Genomic DNA, 14,153 nt, shown 5'->3' with positions numbered 1-14,153 from the left:
AAAAAAAAAAAAGAAACTACTGTTAGTAACTGGAATTTATTTGAGTAAGTTCCTTGAACATGTAACTATTGTTCATTATCTGAATTTAGAATATTACCTAGAAATATTTCACATTATTCAATATTTTTGACACAACCACTATACTAGCTAGGCCATAGGAAGACATTGTAGGTTTTTAGGTTTTATTTTCCCTTAAAATCAAGAGATTTTTAAACATTTATTTTTTGGCTTTTAAAAAATAAGCATGAAACAGGGGTCAAGTAGTATCATAGTACATAGTGGTAGTAACAAAAAAAGTGCTGAAAGGAAACTTCTAATCAGATAAAAAGAAAATCTTAAGAGTCAATTGGCAATTAGTCATCATGATTTTCTATTTTTTTTTAGCAGAGGAAACTATGAAGATTGAAAATAAAATATTAATATGGATATCATAAAATTTCCTTGATGTAAGAAAACACATTCATTTATTTCTGATACTACTGTGCACTGTTCCTGGAAACAATTGTTTAGCACAAAATAATGTAAGAATAATGTAATACTAGACAGGGAGGAAATGCAGTTAAGGAAAAATATAGAACTTTTTAAATTAAATGTGGAAAATTCTCAAAATGCTTATCAAATCTCAAAGACCAACTTCACTCACTTGTTTCCTTAAGAAACATGTTTTTCTCCAAATCTTAGATTTTCATGAAGCACTGACTGAAATGCCTTGTGATGACAATATTCCCATAGAACAGACTAGAAAGCCCCTTCTCTGTCTGAACTACAACTCGTATGATGTCTTTCTCTGTGAAACAATGAAAAGGACTTCTATGAGTTTCAAATGGAATGGAGATGTGTCTAAGAACAAATGGACTGGTTGGAGGCAAGACTTTATTCAACACTATTGCAATAGGAAAGAGATACTAAACTCAACTCCCTGAGACAAAAGGTAAGAGAGTTTTTGAGTGTTGGGATGAGCTACCAAAAAAGTATTGGAGAACTTCAGGGGCAAGGGTGGTCAATGGAATTCAGCCATCTGTATTAGCTAAATGGTGCTTATGGAAATTAGAGTCCTACGATTCCACAGACACTTTGAAATAGTGGTGCTATCTTTCTTGATGATTATACATCATAATTCCCTGAACCTTGAGAAAGATTTCCCTGGGATGTAAAATATTTATGTCTCAAGGGAGCAGAAAAAACATATAGTTGCAAGTTTTCTAAAGTGAATCTTCTAAGTAAAGGGAAATTCATGGATCTAGAAATAGAAACCTTTCTAACATTTCATCAAACTTAGGTGAATATTAAAGTTGTCTCAGGGACCTGCATTGTGGTACTCTGAGTTAAACTGCTGTCTGCAGCACTGGCATCCTAAGCGGGTACTGTTTGGAGTCTAGGCTGCTCCATTTCCAATCTGAATCCATGCTAATGCACCTGGGAAAGCAGCAGCAGATGGCCCCAGTGTTTGGGCCACTGAACCCATGTAGGAGAGCAGAATGAAGCTCCTGGCTCCTGGCTTCAGTCTGGCCCAGCCCCTGTGGTTGTAGCCATTCGTGGAGTGAGCCAGCAGATGGAAGATAACTCTTGCTCCATCTGTTTCTCTGTGTCTCTCTTTCTCTCTCTCTCTCTCTCCCTCTCTCTCAAGTGTATAAAATAAAACTTAAAAAAAGCTGTGTCAGTTAGTTACCTCATGACCCACCAGGACAAAATACCCAGACTGCCATTTTATTGCTGTGCAGAAATTTCTAAATAGAAGACAAACAAACCTGGAGTTAGAGGTGATATATGCTGGCATCAAATAAGGATCCCTAAATTCTTCTTAAGTCTTCTCTACACTTGTTAAGAATCAGTGTTAGGAGGTCAGTTTCAACCCAGTGTATATGCAGAACTAATAACAGACGATGGCTCTCTTTAAAGTTCAGAGTCAGGAAATGAAGATCATGCCTGGCTCTTGTTCCAAACCTACCACCAACATACAGTTCGTTTTTCTACCTCAGTGGCTCAGAACAGGGGCATTAGATATCAAGTATTTTTTTTTTCCTTTTATTCTTTCTATTAGCCATAATGAACTCTTCTGTCATTTTTTTACATAAGTGCATTTTTACCTCAAATGCTTTTTTATGACTTAAGTGGAGAATCATGGAAGTATTATCTCTCTATTTAAAGTAACTTGTTGTGAATTTTACCTACTTACTCACATAATATTCCATCTAATAAGTATATAAGTACTTAGTGCCAGGCAGAGCTCTCTCTTGAAAAAATGGTTGGTTTTCTCCTTTCTGATAAAGAGAACTTTCCTTATGCAGGGACAACAAAACTACTTCAGTTCCTGAAGCTGGATTCTTTGATAGGAATTTCAGTGACAAAACTCAACAGCTTAGTTTCCTAGGACAAGCTAATTGATTCCACACCTATTTCTGTCTGTCTAAAATAAGGTCATCAATAGAATCTACCCATCAGCGCTATTTTGACAATAATGTCATTAATGCATGTACACCTTCAACCATGTTAAGCTGTTACAATGTAAACCTGATGCATGGTGAATGCATGTGGATAGCATTGTTTAACTCACTCTCTCCCTGTTCAATGCTTTCCTTGCTCCTATTTTCTTCAATTTCTTTGTGCTTTAAGGAAATTCTGTGCCCAACCACTGCAACTAGAAAGTTTCTCACATAAAGTACTTGGAACCAGGCCTGACTCAGTAAGTGCTAAGTAAGCACTGCTGTTGATATTTCTTTTTCTTTCTTTTTTTAACTTTTATTTAATGAATATAAATTTCCAAAGTACAGAATATTGATTACAATGGCTTCCCCCCCATAACGTCCCTCCCACCCGCTACCCTCCCCTTATCAACTCCCTCTCCCCTTCCATTCACATCAAGATTCATTTTCGATTCTCTTTATATACAGAAGATCAGTTTATCATACATTAAGTAAAGATTTCAACAGTTTGCTCCCACACAGAAACATGAAGTGAAAAATACTGTTTGAGTACTAATTATAGCATTAGATCTCAATGTACAGCACACTAAGGACAAAGATCCTACATGAGGAGTAACTGCACAGTGACTCCTGTTGTTGACTTAACAAATTGACACTCTTGCTTATGGCATCAGAAATCTCCCTAGGCTCTTGTCATGAGCTGCCAAGGCTATGGAAGCCCCCTGAGTTCACTGACTCTGATCATATTTAGACAAGGCCATGGTCAAAGTGGAAGTTCTCTCCTCCCTTCAGAGAAAGGCACCTCCTTTTTTGATGACCTGTTATTTCCACTGGGATTTCACTCGTGGAGATATTTAATTAATTAATTAATTTCATTGAGTGAAATAAACCAATTCCAAAGGGACAAATACCACTTATTCTCCTTGATAGGTGACAACTAACTGAGCACCAAAGAGGAAACCTGTTAAAGTGAAATGAACACTATGAGAAACGGTGACTTGATCAGCCCTCACCCTGACTGTTGATGAGCAGCTTAATATGTTATCCCTCTTAGTATTTTGTTTGTTCTACTTAATACTTTTGGTTGAATACTGTAATCAATACACAATTCTTCTTAAGTGCTGAAACTTAACTGAAAAGTGATTGCTGTTAAATATAAGAGTGGGAATAAGAGAGGGAAGAGATGTGCAATTTGGGACATGCTCAAGCTGACTTACCTCAAACAGTAGAGTTAGAAACATACCAGGAGATTCGAATTCAATCCCATTGAGGTGTCATGTACCAATGCCATCTCACTAGTCCCAGTTATCACTCCCCCTCTTCGCGGAGGAATGACACAGGACCCTGCGCTGTTCTTTTGTCTGCTCGGCCCTCCCCGGGTTTGCTGCTGGTTCTTCCCGGGTTGGCTACCGACCCTTCCACCTCCGTGGAAGGGCGGTTCCCCCTGCCACTTTCTCCACTTCCACGGGGGAGCGGCACACCGCCGGCCGGCTCTCTCGGGGGCTGCTCAGGTGTTCCTTCAGATAGATGTTCCTGGTGCATGTTGTCTCTCTCCTCCTTTATAGTCCTCTTCCACCAATCCCAACTCTGCTACCCACATGCCGAGTACACTGCTCTCCTCCAATCAGGAGCAAGATCAGCTCCTGTAGCTCAGTCAATCAAATTGGTGAGAGGCAGCTATGTAGAAGCTGTTTACTCCTCTCCCAGCGCCATATTGTGGGAGAGCAGATGCATAGAATAAGTCTTAATTCCAGTAACTTAGTCTAGTCCGAGTTGCTCCCCACAATTCCCCCTTTCTTTTTATTTTTTGGTGTTGATATGCGCCTGTCTTTGGTGCCCCGCGGCACACACTCTGCTCTGCTTGCTGGAGTTGCCCACAGGTGCTTACAAGCCCTACCAATCAGCCAAACCGAATCTGGGTCCTCTCTTCGCCATGTTGTGAGCAGGTTTTTAGGCACTGATGCGTGCCTGTGTTCGGTGCCCTGCAGTGCATGCTCTGCTCTGCTAGAACTGCCTGCAGGTGCTTACAAGCCCTACCAATCAGGCAAACCGAATCCGAGCCTTCTCATTGCCGTATTGTGGGGAGACTTATTGATGTTGATTCGTGCCTATCTTCGGTGACCTGCAGCTCATACTCTGGTCGAGCTGCCTGCTCGTGCTTATCGCCTAATCAGGCAGACCGAATCCAAGCTCTCTCATTGCCATGTTGTGGGGAGGCCTTATTTTTCTCTATTTCTCTATCTCTGGGCATTCCTATTTCTCTTATTTTACTTCTATCTACCAGCATTCCTATTTCTCTCATTTTACTTCTATACTTCTGTTTCTCTTATCCCTGCGGCTTCCCGGCGCCCGCCCCGAGGCTGCTTCTCAGCGCCTTGCCCCGCGGTGGCTTCCCGGCTCTGCGCCACTTCAGCCCGTGCTTCTCTCATCTGCACGGCTTCCCGGCGCCCGCCCTGCGGCAGGTTCCCGGCTCTGTGCGGCTTCCTGGCTTCGCGCACACTCCGGGGTCTCCGCACCCTTCGCGCCCGCACCACGGCCCCACGCCAGCCCCGCACTTCCTATCTACTCGCACCCCGCGCACTCTCTGCGCACGGCGACTTCCGCTAATCACACAGCCTAGCTCACGTTTCTGCTTCTTGGTTTTCAGTTTAAGTTCCCCTGGCTAACCTGACGAAATGCAACCTAGCTTGCGTCTCTGCTCCCGGTTTGGCTTCCCGTCTTTTGCTCCCCGGGCTAATCTGACAGATTCCAACCTAGCTTACATCTCCGCCTCTGGTTTTAGCTTTTCGCCTTTTGCTCCCCAGGCTGACTTGACGAAACCTAGCTTACGTCTCCGCCTCAGACTGCCCCCGCGGCTTCATCCTCCTAACATTTTTCTCTACCCGGTATGTTTCCTAACTTTTCTTCCAACAATATTCCCCTCTCATTTCTCCTGGCTTCTCCCCACAGTCCATATCCGAGTCTAAGTTTCATCCAGCTTTCACTTTCGCTTTCAATCCTAACTTCTTCCGGCACTTTTTCCGTCCGGCTTTTCCCTAGGCTCTTTGCTAGTCTCTCTCTCCAGTATTTTCCCACTTCTTCCCACTTCTTCCTGCTTCTTCCCTCCTAGGTTTCCTATCCGAGTCACGGCACCATTATCCCTCCTAGGCTTCATATCCGAGTCACGGCACCATTATGCCTCCTAGGCTTCATATCTGAGTCATGGCACCATTATGTCGCTCCCCCTCTTCGCGGATGAACGACACAGGACCCTGCGCTGTTCTTTTGTCTGCTCGGCCCTCCCCGGGTTTGCTGCTGGTTCTTCCCGGGTTGGCTACCGACCCTTCCACCTCCGTGGAAGGGCGGTTCCCCCTGCCACTTTCTCCACTTCCACGGGGGAGCGGCACACCGCCGGCCGGCTCTCTCGGGGGCTGCTCAGGTGTTCCTTCAGATAGATGTTCCTGGTGCATGTTGTCTCTCTCCTCCTTTATAGTCCTCTTCCACCAATCCCAACTCTGCTACCCACATGCCGAGTACACTGCTCTCCTCCAATCAGGAGCAAGATCAGCTCCTGTAGCTCAGTCAATCAAAGTGGTGAGAGGCAGCTGTGTAGAAGCTGTTTACTCCTCTCCCAGCGCCATATTGTGGGAGAGCAGATGCATAGAATAAGTCTTAATTCCAGTAACTTAGTCTAGTCTCAGTTGCTCCCCACAACCAGTGATCAATTTCTGTTCACAATTGATCGTAATGATAGGGGGGCGGAGCCAAGATGGCGGAATAGTGAGGGCGCGCACCGATAGTCCGGGAAAATTTAGTTTAATAAAAGGGGAGTTACGGTAGCCGCAGAAAAAAGAACCAGGAAAAAATTGCACGGGAATCGTGAATCGGAGGACCTACTGGGAGAACAAGGTCGCCCACCGCGCGGAAGCCAAGTCGCGGGACGGAGCCGCAGAAGCCCCAGTGCTCCAAGGGGAGTGCACGCCACACAGAAAACAGCGGGGAGACTTGAGACGCTCAGGGCTCCGAGTCCACACATCGGCGCTGGAAGGGGAGGTGAGCTCAATAACCCGAGACATTGGTGGGGAAACGGGGGTCAGAATCTAGAGGGGGGCCGGAAAGTGCAGCAAACTCACTACCGGAAAGAAGGAAAAAAAAAAGCTTCGGGGTTTCTCTTCCCCCTAACCTTGCAAAGGTTACAAGGCTGGAAGGCTAGAATTCCCAAGAGACAAAGAGCAGGCCTGCGCTCTGGATTTACATATCAATGGGGGAGAGCTAAGGAACTGAGTCACTACAATTCAGTAGCCTAGGCAACCCAGTGGGAGTCCAGAGGAGCCAAAGACTGGAAGCTAAATACCATCAATTCTGCACAGCCGTGCCCTGCGGTGTTACTTACCCCCTGAATAAATAAAATAAATAAATAAATAAAAAGAGAGAGATTTACCACGCATAACCTGAGGGTGTCACCTTTGCACACCCTTAACCTGGAAGAACCAGGCAGAGCTCTCAGGCCGCACCCATCTCAAGCCTCCAAGGCTCCTCCAACAGCAGGCAGTCCACTTAACACGGACACAGTATAAATAAAAAAAAAAAAAAAAAAGAAAAAGAAAAAAAAAAGCGCACAGTGACGCAAGAAGAATTAACTATGCCGAGTAACAAACACAGAAATAGAGGGAGCAAGATCAACGATGACACTATGATGCCTCCAAATAAGCAAAACACCCCAAGCCAAGAGTATGAAGATGATGAGATAGAAGAAATGCAAGATACGGATTTCAAAAAATTTATGATAAGAACATTTAGAAGTTTTCAAAAGCAAATCCTTGAACTACAGAAATCCTTAATGGACAAGATTGAAAATCTCTCTCGTGAAAACGAAATTTTAAGGAAGAGTCAAAATGAAACTCAGAAACTAGTAGAACAGGAAAGTGTTATAGTGAAGAGAAATCAAAATGAAATGAAGAGCTCAATAGATCAAATGACAAACACATTAGAAAGCCTTAAAAACAGAATGGGTGAAGCAGAAGAGAGAATATCGGACTTAGAAGATAGAGCACAGGAAAACATACAGTCAAACCAAAGAAAAGAAGAGGAAATTAGAAACCTAAAAAATATTGTTGGGAATCTACAGGATACTATTAAAAAAACCAACATTCGAGTTCTAGGAGTTCCTGAAGGCATGGAGAGAGAGAAAGGATTGGAAGGCCTTTTTAGTGAGATACTAGCAGAGAACTTTCCAGGTTTGGAGAAGGACAGAGATATCCTAGTACAGGAAGCTCATAGAACCCCCAATAAACATGACCAAAAGAGATCCTCACCACGACATGTGGTAATTAAACTTACCACAGTGAAACATAAAGAAAAGATCCTAAAATGTGCAAGAGAGAAACGTCAGATTACTCTCAGAGGATCTCCAATCAGACTCACAGCTGACTTCTCATCAGAAACCCTACAAGCTAGGAGGGAATGGCGAGACATAGCACAGGTGCTAAGAGAGAAAAATTGCCAGCCCAGAATATTATATCCTGCCAAGCTCTCATTTGTGAATGAAGGTGAAATAAAGACCTTTCATAGCAAACAGAAATTGAAAGACTTTGTGGCCACTCGTCCGGCCCTGCAAAAGATACTTAAAGATGTGCTACACTCAGAAACACAGAAACACGGCCATCAATATGAAAGAAGGGAAGGGAAGAACACCTACCAGTAAAAGAGCATGGGAAGCTCAAAGCATATACTAGAAAATATTTCCGGGAAAATGGCAGGGCAAAGTCACTACGTATCAATAGTCACATTGAACATTAATGGTCTGAATTCTTCAGTTAAAAGACACCGTTTAGCTGACTGGCTCACAGAACACAACCCAACTATTTGTTGCCTACAAGAAACACATCTCTCTAACAAAGAGGCATGCAGACTGAAAGTGAAAGGTTGGAAAAAGATATTCCATGCCAACAGAAACCAAAAAAAAGCAGGTGTAGCCATATTAATATCAGACAAAATAAACTTTAATACAAAAACTGTTAAGAGAGACAAAGAGGGACACTATATAATGATTAAGGGTTCAATTCAACAGGAAGATGTAACTATTATAAATGTATATGCACCTAATTACAGGGCACCGGTCTATTTAAAAGATATGTTAAGGGACTTAAAAGGAGATTTAGATTCCAATACAATAGTACTGGGGGACTTCAATACTCCATTCTCAGAAATAGACAGATCATCCAGACAGAAGATCAACAAGGAAACAGCAGATTTAAATGACACTATAGCCCAAATGTATCTAACAGATATATACAGAACTTTCAACCCTACATCTACAGACTTCACATTCTTCTCAGCAGCGCATGGAACCTTCTCTAGGATTGACCACATACTAGGCCATAAAGCAAGTCTCAGCAAATTTAAAAGAATTAGAATCATACCATGCAGCTTCTCAGACCACAGCGGGATGAAGCTGGAAATTAGCAACTCAGGAAACCCCAGAAAGTATGCAAACACATGGAGACTGAACAACATGCTCCTGAATGAACACTGGGTCATTCAAGAAATCAAAAGAGAAATCAAAAACTTTCTGGAAGTAAATGAAGACAACAACACAACATATCAAAACTTATGGGATACAGCAAAAGCAGTATTGAGAGGCAAATTTATAGCAATAGGTGCCTATACCAAGAAATTGGAAAGGTACCAAATAAATGAGCTTTCAGCGCACCTCAAGGACCTAGAAAAACTGCAGCAAACCAAACCCAAATCTAGTAGGAGAAGAGAAATAATTAAAACCAGAGAAGAAATTAATAGGATTGAATCCAAAAAAACATTACAAAAAATCAGCCAAGCGAGAAGCTGGTTTTTTGAAAAAATAAACAAAATTGACACCCCATTGGCCCAACTAACTAAAAAAAGAAGAGAAAAGACCCAAATCAATAAAATCAGAGATGAAAAAGGAAACGTAACAACAGACACCACAGAAATAAAAAGAATCATCAGAAATTACTACAAGGACCTGTACGCCAGCAAACAGGAAAACCTATCAGAAATGGATAGATTCCTGGACACATGCAACCTACCTAAATTGAACCATGAAGACATCGAAAACCTAAATAGACCCATAACTGAAACAGAAATTGAAACAGTAATAAAGGCCCTCCCAACAAAGAAAAGCCCAGGACCAGATGGATTCACCGCTGAATTCTACCAGACATTTAAAGAAGAACTAATCCCATTTCTTCTCAAACTAATCAGAACAATCGAAAAAGAGGGAATCCTCCCAAATTCTTTCTATGAAGCCAGCATCACCTTAATCCCTAAGCCAGAGAAAGATGCAGCACTGAAAGAAAATTACAGACCAATATCCCTGATGAACATAGACGCAAAAATCCTCAATAAAATTCTGGCCAATAGAATACAACAACACATCAGGAAAATCATCCACCCAGACCAAGTGGGATTCATCCCTGGTATGCAGGGATGGTTCAACATTCGCAAATCAATCAATGTGATTCACCACATTAACAGACTGCAGAAGAAAAACCATATGATTATCTCAATTGATGCAGAGAAAGCATTTGATAAAATTCAACACCCTTTCATGATGAAAACTCTAAGCAAATTGGGTATAGAAGGAACATTCCTCAATATAATCAAAGCAATTTATAAAAAACCCACAGCCAGCATCCTATTGAATGGGGAAAAGTTGGAAGCATTTCCACTGAAATCTGGCACCAGGCAGGGATGCCCACTCTCACCACTGCTATTTAACATAGTTCTGGAAGTTTTAGCCAGAGCCATCAGACAAGAAAAAGAAATCAAAGGAATACAAATCAAGAAGGAAGAAGTCAAACTATCCCTCTTTGCAGACGATATGATTCTGTACTTAGAGGATCCAAAGAACTCTACTAAGAGACTATTGGAACTCATAGAGGAGTTTGGCAAAGTGGCAGGATATAAAATCAATGCACAAAAATCAACAGCCTTTGTATACACAAGCAATGCCATGACTGAGAAAGAGCTGCTAAGGTCAATCCCATTCACAATAGCTACAAAAACAATCAAATACCTTGGAATAAACTTAACCAAGGACGTTAAAGATCTCTACGATGAAAATTACAAAACCTTAAAGAAAGAAATAGAAGAGGATACCAAAAAATGGAAAAATCTTCCATGCTCATGGATTGGAAGAATCAACATCATCAAAATGTCCATTCTCCCAAAAGCAATTTATAGATTCAATGCAATCCCAATCAAGATACCAAAGACATTCTTCGCAGATCTAGAAAAAATGATGCTGAAATTCATATGGAGGCACAAGAGACCTCGAATAGCTAAAGCAATCTTGTACAACAAAAACAAAGCCGGAGGCATCACAATACCAGACTTCAGGACATACTACAGGGCAGTTGTAATCAAAACAGCATGGTACTGGTACAGAAACAGATGGATAGACCAATGGACCAGAATTGAAACACCAGAAATCAACCCAAACATCTACAGCCAACTTATATTTGATCAAGGATCTAAAACTAATTCCTGGAGCAAGGACAGTCTATTCAATAAATGGTGCTGGGAAAACTGGATTTCCACGTGCAGAATCATGAAGCAAGACCCCTACCTTACACCTTACACAAAAATCCACTCAACGTGGATTAAAGACCTAAATCTTCGTCCTGACACCATTAAGTTATTAGAGAACATTGGAGAAACCCTTCAAGATATTGGCACAGGCAAAGAATTTCTGGAAAAGACCCGGGAGGCACAGACAGTCAAAGCCAAAATCAACTATTGGGATTGCATCAAATTGAGAAGTTTCTGTACTGCAAAAGAAACAGTCAGGAGAGTGAAGAGACAACCGACAGAATGGGAAAAAATATTTGCAAACTATGCAACAGATAAAGGGTTAATAACCAGAATCTACAAAGAGATCAAGAAACTCCACAAAAACAAAACCAACAACCCACTTAAGAGATGGGCCAAGGACTTCAATAGACATTTTTCAAAAGAGGAAATCCAAATGGCCAACAGGCACATGAAAAAATGTTCAAGGTCACTAGCAATCAGGGAAATGCAAATCAAAACCACAATGAGGTTTCACCTCACCCCGGTTAGAATGGCTCACATACAGAAATCTACCAACAACAGATGCTGGCGAGGATGTGGGGAAAAAGGGACACTAACCCATTGTTGGTGGGAATGCAAACTGGTCAAGCCACTATGGAAATCAGTCTGGAGATTCCTCAGAAACCTGAATATAACCCTACCATTCGACCCAGCCATCCCACTCCTTGGAATTTACCCAAAGGAGTTTAAATTGATAAACAAAAAAGCGGTCTGCACCCTAATGTTTATTGCAGCACAATTCACAATAGCCAAGACCTGGAACCAACCTAAATGCCCATCAACGGTAGACTGGATAAAGAAATTATGGGATATGTATTCTTTAGAGTACTATACCGCAGTAAGAAACAACGAAATCCAGTCATTTGCAACAAAATGGAGGAATCTGGAACACATCATGCTGAGTGAAGTAAGCCAGTCCCAAAGGGACAAATACCATATGTTCTCCCTGATCGGTGACAACTGACTCAACACCAAAAAGGAAACCTCCTGAAGTGAAATGGACACTATGAGAAATGGTGACTTGATCAGCATAGCTCTGACTGCTAATGGACAACTTAATACATTATCCCTCATAGTATTTTTTTTTGTCTGTTCTACTTAATATGACTGGTTTAATTCTGTAATTATCACACAGTTATTCTTAAGTGTTGAAAATTAACCGAAATGTGATCCCTGTTAAACATAAGAGTGGGAATAAGAGAGGGAAGAGATGTATAATTTGGGACATGCTCGGGCTGACTTGCCCCAATTGGTAGAGTTGGAAACATACCAGGGGATTCCAATTCAATCCCATCAAGGTGGCATGTGCCAATGCCATCTCACTACTCCAAGTGATCAATTTCAGTTCACAATTGATCATAATGAAAGGACTAAGAGTCAAAGGGAGCACATAAACAAGTCTAGTATCTGCTAACACCAACCGATAGAATAAATAAAGGGGAGAGTGATCCAACATGGGAAGTGAGATACTCAGCAGACTCATAGAATGGCGGATGTCCTAAATAGCACTCTGGCCTCAGAATCAGCCCTAAAGGCACTCGGATCTGGCTGAAAAGCCCATGAGAGTATTTCAGGCATGGAAAGCCAAGACACTCTGGCAAAAAGATCTCTGTGAGTGAGATCCCAGTGGAAAGAACAGGTCTTCAAAGAGGGAGGTGCCTTTCTCTGAAGGGAGGAGAGAACCTCCACTTTGACTATGACCTTGTCTAAACAAGATAAGAGTCGGAGAACTCAAGGGGCTTCCATAGCCTTGGAAACTCATAACTGGTGCATAGGGAGATTACTGATGACATAAACAGGAGTGTCAATTGGTAAAGTCAACAACAGGAGTCACTGTGCACTTACTCCTCATGTAGGATCTCGGTCCTTAACGTGCTGTACACTGAGGCTTAATGCTATAACGAGTACTCAAACAGTATATTTCACTTTGTGTTTCTATGGGGGTGCAAACGACTGAAATCTTTACTTAATGTACACTAAACTGATCTTCTGTAAAAAAAAAAAAAAAAAAAAAAAAAAAAAGAAAGAAATTTTCAGTTCCCAACTTGACTCTCACTGGGATTAAACATGACAATAGGTCTGATCTGATTTCATCATCATTTTAAAAAAATCATCTATTATTTTTCACTTTATGTTTCTGTGTGAGAGCAAACTGTTGAAATACTTACTTAAGGTATACTAAGCTGATCTTCTGTATATTAAGATAATCGAAAATGAATCTTGATGTGAATGGAAGGGGAGAGGGAGTGGGAAAGGGGAGGGTTGTTGGTGGGAGGGACGGTATGGGGGGGGAAGCCATTGTAACCCATGAGTCGTACTTTGGAAATTTATATTCATTAAATAAAAGATTAAAAAAAAAAAAAAAAAAATTGATCGTAATGATAGGACTAAGAATCAAAGGGATCACATAAACAAGAATAGTGTCTGCAAATACTAGCTGATAGAATCAAAAAGGGAGAGAATGATCCAACATGGGAAGTGAGATACACAGCAGACCCATAGAAGGGCAAATGTCCTAAACAGCACTCTGGCCTCAGAATCAGCCCTTAAGGCACGTGGATCTGGCTGAAAAGCCCATGAAAGTATTTCAGGCATGGAAAGCCAAGACACTCTGGGGAAAAAAAAAAAACCTAAATGAAAGATATTTCTTTTTCTTTCTTAAAGCTGGTGGTTCCTGTTTGGGCCTGGGTTTTATTGTTCATATTTTATGTGCCCTCCATTTTGGGCTCTTCAATCATTTTACATGAGTTCAAAGTAAACAAAAAAGAAAATGTGTATGTGTGTGTGTATGTATGTACAATATATAAAAATTGTAGCAGAAAATAATTCCTCTTAGGTTAGAGGTTACAAAATAATTGTGAGGCACTATAAAATTGTATGAGGCACTAAAATACTGAGGCCCAGCTCTTTCAAAGTTTGCACATTATGATAACTTGATAAAATAAATCACAGTACCATGATTCTAACAAATACTGAAATTCTGAAATTATTTAAGCAAACAAATTCAAAAGCTTATTATGAATCTTTGAAAGTAGACTATGTATCCTCATGCTCAATTTTCTGTAGATTATTTTAAATAAAATAAAACTAGTAAGACAGCATGAAAAAATATGACATAAAAATGATATGCTAAGGATA

The sequence above is a fragment of the Oryctolagus cuniculus genome, chromosome 5, assembly GCF_964237555.1.
Source record: "Oryctolagus cuniculus chromosome 5, mOryCun1.1, whole genome shotgun sequence".
In the NCBI taxonomy this organism is placed as follows: domain Eukaryota; kingdom Metazoa; phylum Chordata; class Mammalia; order Lagomorpha; family Leporidae; genus Oryctolagus; species Oryctolagus cuniculus.
The sequence above is the reverse complement of the archived record's forward strand: the minus strand, read 5'-3'. Positions refer to the sequence as shown.